Below are 6,466 nucleotides of genomic sequence, written 5' to 3'. Positions count from 1 at the left end.
CGTGATTAGAGAACCCTGATCCAATATGACAAAAGTATTAATAAATTTTAACTTAGTCTTAAAGGAATAAACACCTAAAATATACTAATTAAAGAGTTTAAAATTTTTGAAAAAATAATAAAAGATTAATTAATGACTTGTCGAAATTTAAATAAAAATGTTAAGAACACATTTTTATAAGCATATTACTAACATAACCCTATAAGACTAACAAAATAAGAATACATTTTTTAATAGTGTATATAACATTACAATACACAATTTTATATTGTTATGTATACAACAATTATGACTTTTCAACATTTGTATATTGTTATCACATATTTTTGACCTAGAATAAGTTGTAAAATTATTTCATAAACTATATGCAATGGTTTTTTTTCTCTACTAATATTATCAATAACTTAGAGTTATTTAATATTATTTAAAAGTCATCAAAATTTCAAAATTCTTATAAGGGACCATAGTGTAATAAAAAGGGAATAAAGGACTATTGGTAATATTTTCTTAAAAAAATTGCAAGACTGGAAACGAAGCGTTTAGATTTAGAAGAACAGAAGATTCAGCTTCGTCGATCTTGTTTCTTCTATCATCATTCGACATCGCGTTAGGGTTTGCAGATTTTCAATTTCCCTTCGATTCGCTACCCTCCACCCTCAGCATCTCGCAATTCCCTCGTTGTTCCGTTTGGGAGACTCATTAAATCGAGAGATATCGGCTCACAAGGTAAAATATTTCGTTCCTTGTGCTTCAATTTGATTATGGTCCTCGTGTTACATACTCGATTCCTGTTCGGCAGTTTTACGTAATTTGAATAAAATGTTATTTACGCATCATTTAAATGTCTGCTGATGATATCTGTCTGGAAAACTAATTGAAGTGTGAATTATTATTTTTTTGGTGCTTTTAACCTGCATTGTGCGTTATGATATGTATCTTTATTCAATAATTGTGATCCATTTTCCTCATAACTTATGATCCTGCGTTGAAGTTGAGGCATGATTTTGGTACTTTATAATTTTAATTTCAATGAAATTGAATGATATGGTAAATTTGAATAAGAAATCGAACTTTGTTAGATACATTATGAATATGGGCTTGGACCCATCCCTATGTAATGCTTTTGTATGTATATATGTTCCTCAGTTGTGCTAATTGAAATACAAGAGGATTGTATCACGTAAATGTATACCATTTCTCTCTTCAGACTACAACATAAGAAAGACGAGCATGTAAACAAAGGAAAAAAATGGAGGCTGAGGCGCAAATCTCTCACGATTCAAATACTCAATTTCAGCCAGAGCCTGTTGTCTCAGTTCAAAAAGGGGATCCTGGTGTTTCCTCATCTGTGGCAAATGCTGTTATCCCTCAGCAGCCAGGTCTGTTCTGTGCATCATTCCTATTTTTAATTTACTGAGCAGTTGAGTTTGATACGTGTAGTTATTGAGATGGGAAGCTAAAAGATTAATTTGTTTGGTGTCATATATAGCTACAAAAAAACCAACCAGGCAGTGGGCAGCATGGACTCGACAAGAGGAGGAGAGTTTCTTCACTGCATTGCGACAAGTTGGGAAGGTACGTCATCTTTGGCGTTATTATTTAAACTTTACTAGGCTTGTTTCACATGGTATCATAATGATTGCTGATTGAAATATTATTGTTTATAGAATTTTGAGAAAATCACTTCCCGTGTACAAAGTAAAAACAAAGATCAGGTATCCGTTACAACTCCATGTGGCTTCTTATCCCTTTGCATTTTCCCATTCATTATGTTTAGTTTATTGTGAACAATATTGTTTTAATTTTCTCACTCTTCTCTATGTGTGGGGGTTTACTTGCAGGTCAGGCATTATTACTATCGGCTTGTGAGGCGGATGAACAAACTTCTTGGTCCAGGACTATGTTTGGATGCCAAAAACTCTAAAGATACTAATGCTGCAATGCTTCGCTGGTAATAATTTACTTGGAGTGGTTGTTCGTTAAATGGCTTTATATACATGTATGTGCACGTGTGTGTAAGACTAGAATATTTGTCCACCAAGAAGTTATTTCTGTTAAATATTTCAAGGGCTTATGATGGAGAATGGTGAAGAACTGGAGTTCAGTTGATTTTATTGTATATATATAGGAAAATAATGGAAAGAACAGGTTGATAATGGGAGCGGAACATGCCCTGGTACTGAAATGTGTCAAGCCTAGACCATAAGGGTAAACACTTTTGGTAGTAGGAAAATATTAAGGGGTGAAATTCTTCACTAACGTGCTTAAAATTACACAACTTCCCTGCTTAAAGACCCTTTTTAATTTGAGATTAGACTGGACTGTTTAATAACTTGGTGAATGATAGTTGATTTTGAGACTGAAATTGTCTGGATCCATTATCTAGTTTTTTACCCTCCTCATAGTGTCTCCTGTAAATATACAAAATTTAAATGATGAGAGATTATTACATTTTTGCGTACCCTTTGTTTTCTTGTGTTCAACTCTTCTCAAGTGACTGAAAGGTATATTAGGAATGTAACCACTAAGACATCCTGTGCTTTGGAAATATGGGAATGTTAAAAAAGTAAATACCTTGAAAGATAACTAGTTGGATTTCTGATTTGAGTTTTACTTTTATATACTAAGTGAAAAGAGTTTTACAGCTCCAATGATGTATTGTCACATCACTTAATACTTGTTAGCTGCATGAGATGTCAAACTTGTTAAATGTTATGGAAGTCTATAAAAATTTGGAATTAACCATAGAAATCAATGAGACTAAGCTTCATGCAAGAGGTATCCCTCTGCTTAATGATAAAATTGTAGAGGCATGTTGGAAAAAGAAATAACGAGGGGAATTAGAGGGCTTTCCACTTTCCCTTTCCTGTTGTTTTCATCCCTTTTTTCTCTCCTAACCTCCTAGCCACCTAACCAATTCCTTATCTTTCCTGTTGTTTTCATCCTTTTTTCCTCTTGGTTCTCTTGCCAACATGTAGTCAGCTGGCTATATTTTGAATCCTCTTGTCAACTTACAATCCCCTCACTGATTCTGTTAGAACGAGTCAATTGCTCCATTGACAGTGCATGCTATAGTTTTATCATATTATTGTAATATCCTGAATAAGAGTAGGGGATATACTACTATTTTTGTGAGAGTTTTCAGCGTTAAATCTTCTCACTTTTACCTGTGACGCAGGTGGTCTTTATTGGAAAAGTATAGCTGCAAAGCCTCAAAGCTTCACCTGAAGCCCCGGAGATTTAAAATATTTTTAGAAGCCTTGGTTAGTGAAAGCTATTTATATTTTTCAGGGAAGTTCTGATTTTTAATATCTTCTGTATGTTCTGGAGCTGATATATATTTTTTGTCTCAAAGGAGCATCAACTATTGAAGGACCGAAAGAAGAATGTAAGGAAGCGACCCCTGCAGGGGGGAATTGTCTTCCTCCTGTGCCTACCACAGTCTCAAATCAGGGTAGAGCATCAGGAAACGAGGCCCGTGCAGTTAAACTGGTTCTTGTTGATAGTCAAAATATTTTAAAATTGGGACCTTCAAAATCATCAATGAAGCGCAATATAAACATGGGTGTTAGCCGGAGTAACACTAAGGGAGATTCAAATACCATGAAATCGACAAGGCAACGAAAGAAATCTGGTGATTATTTTTCGGTTCCCTTCAAGATATTTTTTACCTGTTTTCTGTTTTGAATTAGTTTTCCTTCATGACTATTGGATAGTTTATATTTAAAGTCATAAATCATAATTTTACTTCCTTTACAATAAAAAAAAATGTTCTCTGTCTCTCTCGGGTATGATTTCAACTGCTGCATATCGAAAATGGGAGAAGGCTGCAATTGCAGGCGTTTCTTTAGTTGCAGATGCTGCGGAGCATTTGGAGCGAGCTGCAACTGTTAGAGAGATTGAACAAGACCAGGAGAATCCAGGTAGCTATCACACTTTTTTTAATCTTATCCTTGCTTCATCAAGGGCTTCCTCAGATCTTCTGTAACTTCACTCTGATTTTAATTCCAGGAGAAAAGTGTTCTGATCCAACTGATTATGTCCTGCCATCTTTACCCTCATGTCCGCAAAATCAATTTGTTGATAACAATGTGAATAGTATGAAACTTAAGCTCCAGTTATTCCCAATCGATGAACCCACTCGAAGAGCATTGGAAGTGGTGAGTATAAAGAAAACCAATGTCCATCTTACTGTAGCAATGTGACAGAGCTTTTGGAAACTATTATATATATATGTTTCTTTTCCTTTTAGGATAAGCATAATCCTCACCTGGAGCTTACACTTAGTACTCGAAAGAAGATATCCTCAATTTTGGAACATCTAAACCGTAAATGGGGTCATTCTAGCATAGCAGTTGGAGAATTAATGCTTTTTCCTTATGGTGTTCAAAGGGAAAATTTGTTTAATTATCAGAGATGGTCCCAGGAATCTACTCTGAGTGCAGCTGATATTTATGCAATGATTGGAAGTCCACCCATATTTCGTTTAAGGTACCTCTTTTATCTTGCCCTCTTGCTTTATTGTCATATTTGAAGTTCATAAGTAGAGACATGTGAGACAGATGATTTGATTGTAATGTTAGCAATATAATTGATAGATAAAAGAAAATGTGAAAATCCATTTGTTATACAAATGAGCTAAATGTTTTGAGGAATCTTTACTTACAATAAATGCTATAAATGGAAAGCCAACTGAGTTACTTCACCTTCTTTATTCAAGACAGTTTTTTTTAAGTATTTATTGAGTGTTTTTAGTCGTTGTGGGATTTTGAGAACATTCATGACAAAAGAAAACAGCATGGAAGGTTCGTGGATCTATTTTATTAAAATGCATGGGATTGACTAAAAATAGGATATTTAGAATATAATTTGAATATATTCAATTCCTAGCTTTTGATTCGTTGGTTGTAATATATAGACAAAATTGTGATCAAATTTTTCACGTGCAAAACTTGACATACTTATAAAAGTGTAAATGTGACTAATGTTTCTAGAAAAAATAAGTCATTTCCTCTTTCTTCACTTTGAGAAACCCATAGCCTATACTTTAGTCAGCTTATGCAACAAAACACAGACTCTCTGACAGGTATTTCAACACCTGATATCCAAAATATAGGATAATGGGACATACTCAGACATATACGTACATCAATTAGAGAAAAAAATATCACCAACATGGCAAATATTTTAAATTGGTTATCACTATTTAATTTTTTACCTTCCCGTGATATGCACCTGACAAGATTACTAAGGCATTTTTTTAGTGTAGTTTGATTCTGCTTCATCCTATGATAATGAACCTAAAAAGAACAGGGACATTAATTTTTTTATTTTGTATTATATTTTATTTGGGTTTTCTAAATGTTTAGAATATCTAGTGAGAAATGCTGGGCATAAGTTGTTTTTTGTAATCGTGTTGAAATCTTACCTGACATTCCTGACACCTTAAGCCGGGTAGTATATATAATATGATAGTATTAAAGAGAGAGAAAATGAGTCGATTTTCAAATTATAATGAATTAATTTTTACCAATCAAAAAATAGTTTAGACTAACTCGGAAAACTGTACAAAAGATGGGATTATGAGATGACGGTGAGAAACATAATATTATGAAAACTAGAAAGGAATAGTTATGAGAAAGAATCGTTTTCAGAACAAAATCACGAGCACAAATTTTTCCATGGCTGAGCATAGGAACACATGGGCAAGAAAATGAATGGTCTATCTAGCTCTCACATGTTTCTACAAATATTATATATTCAAAGGGAATTTTGTATATTTAAAAATAAAGACTATAATATATTTAACTTATTCTTTTAATATTAAAATTCTTAATTTTTTAAAAAGGTTTTTAAAAAATGTTCTTATATGAAGCCAAATAGACAAGGCCAAAGTGCGTCTAAGCCTAAGTTTAGATTGCGCAAACTATACTATAGGATGCAAGTGTTCGTAACCGCAATTCGTACCATTTTCTCCCTAAGAATTAATAGAACCATAATTACTAGTTATTGTAGGTAATTAAATGAACAATTATTTACCAATAAAAATTTTCGTACACCATCATTAATTTCGTCTAAAAAAATTTTACACGCATTTTTCCCTTATAGAAAGTATAATTCAGGTGTTAGGTATCAAAATAGTTGAAAGAATAAAAATAAAGAAAAAAAAAATATCATTGGAGCAAAAATATGAACATCAACATCATATTTATAGTGTCTTGAATGATATTTTACTTTTAGAAGAGACCTAATTACAATCCACTAAGTTTGAAACTATGTTTATGATACTAATATGAATCACACGTTAATATTCATTTAGTATAACTAATTGATCTATGTGATATACTGATTAATACATGCAATATCCAATCTCCTTACATAATATATCATCAAAACCGACAAACATAATTATAAACAAAAAGTTAAAATATCTTAAAAAAATTAATTTATACTTCTCGTTAACTAC

The 6,466-nt window shown here is 32.7% G+C and overlaps 1 pseudogene across 1 annotated transcript; it reads left to right on the top strand.

The window, feature by feature from the left end:
* Nucleotides 1–504: 504 nt before the first annotated feature.
* On the top strand, nt 505–4,719 carry LOC148201759 (TSL-kinase interacting protein 1-like; annotated as a pseudogene). The gene is made up of 10 exons (XR_015785035.1): nt 505–726; nt 1,208–1,379; nt 1,490–1,575; nt 1,668–1,715; nt 1,842–1,951; nt 3,179–3,263; nt 3,356–3,630; nt 3,785–3,923; nt 4,012–4,160; nt 4,253–4,719. The product of XR_015785035.1 is annotated as a TSL-kinase interacting protein 1-like (transcript).
* The last annotated feature ends 1,747 nt before the right edge of the window (nt 4,720–6,466 follow it).

Source organism: Vigna umbellata, chromosome 3, assembly GCF_029865625.1.
Source record: "Vigna umbellata cultivar VRB3 chromosome 3, Vumbellata_1.0, whole genome shotgun sequence".
In the NCBI taxonomy this organism is placed as follows: domain Eukaryota; kingdom Viridiplantae; phylum Streptophyta; class Magnoliopsida; order Fabales; family Fabaceae; genus Vigna; species Vigna umbellata.
Note: the sequence above shows the minus strand (reverse complement) of the source record. Positions and strands in the feature narration are given on the sequence as shown.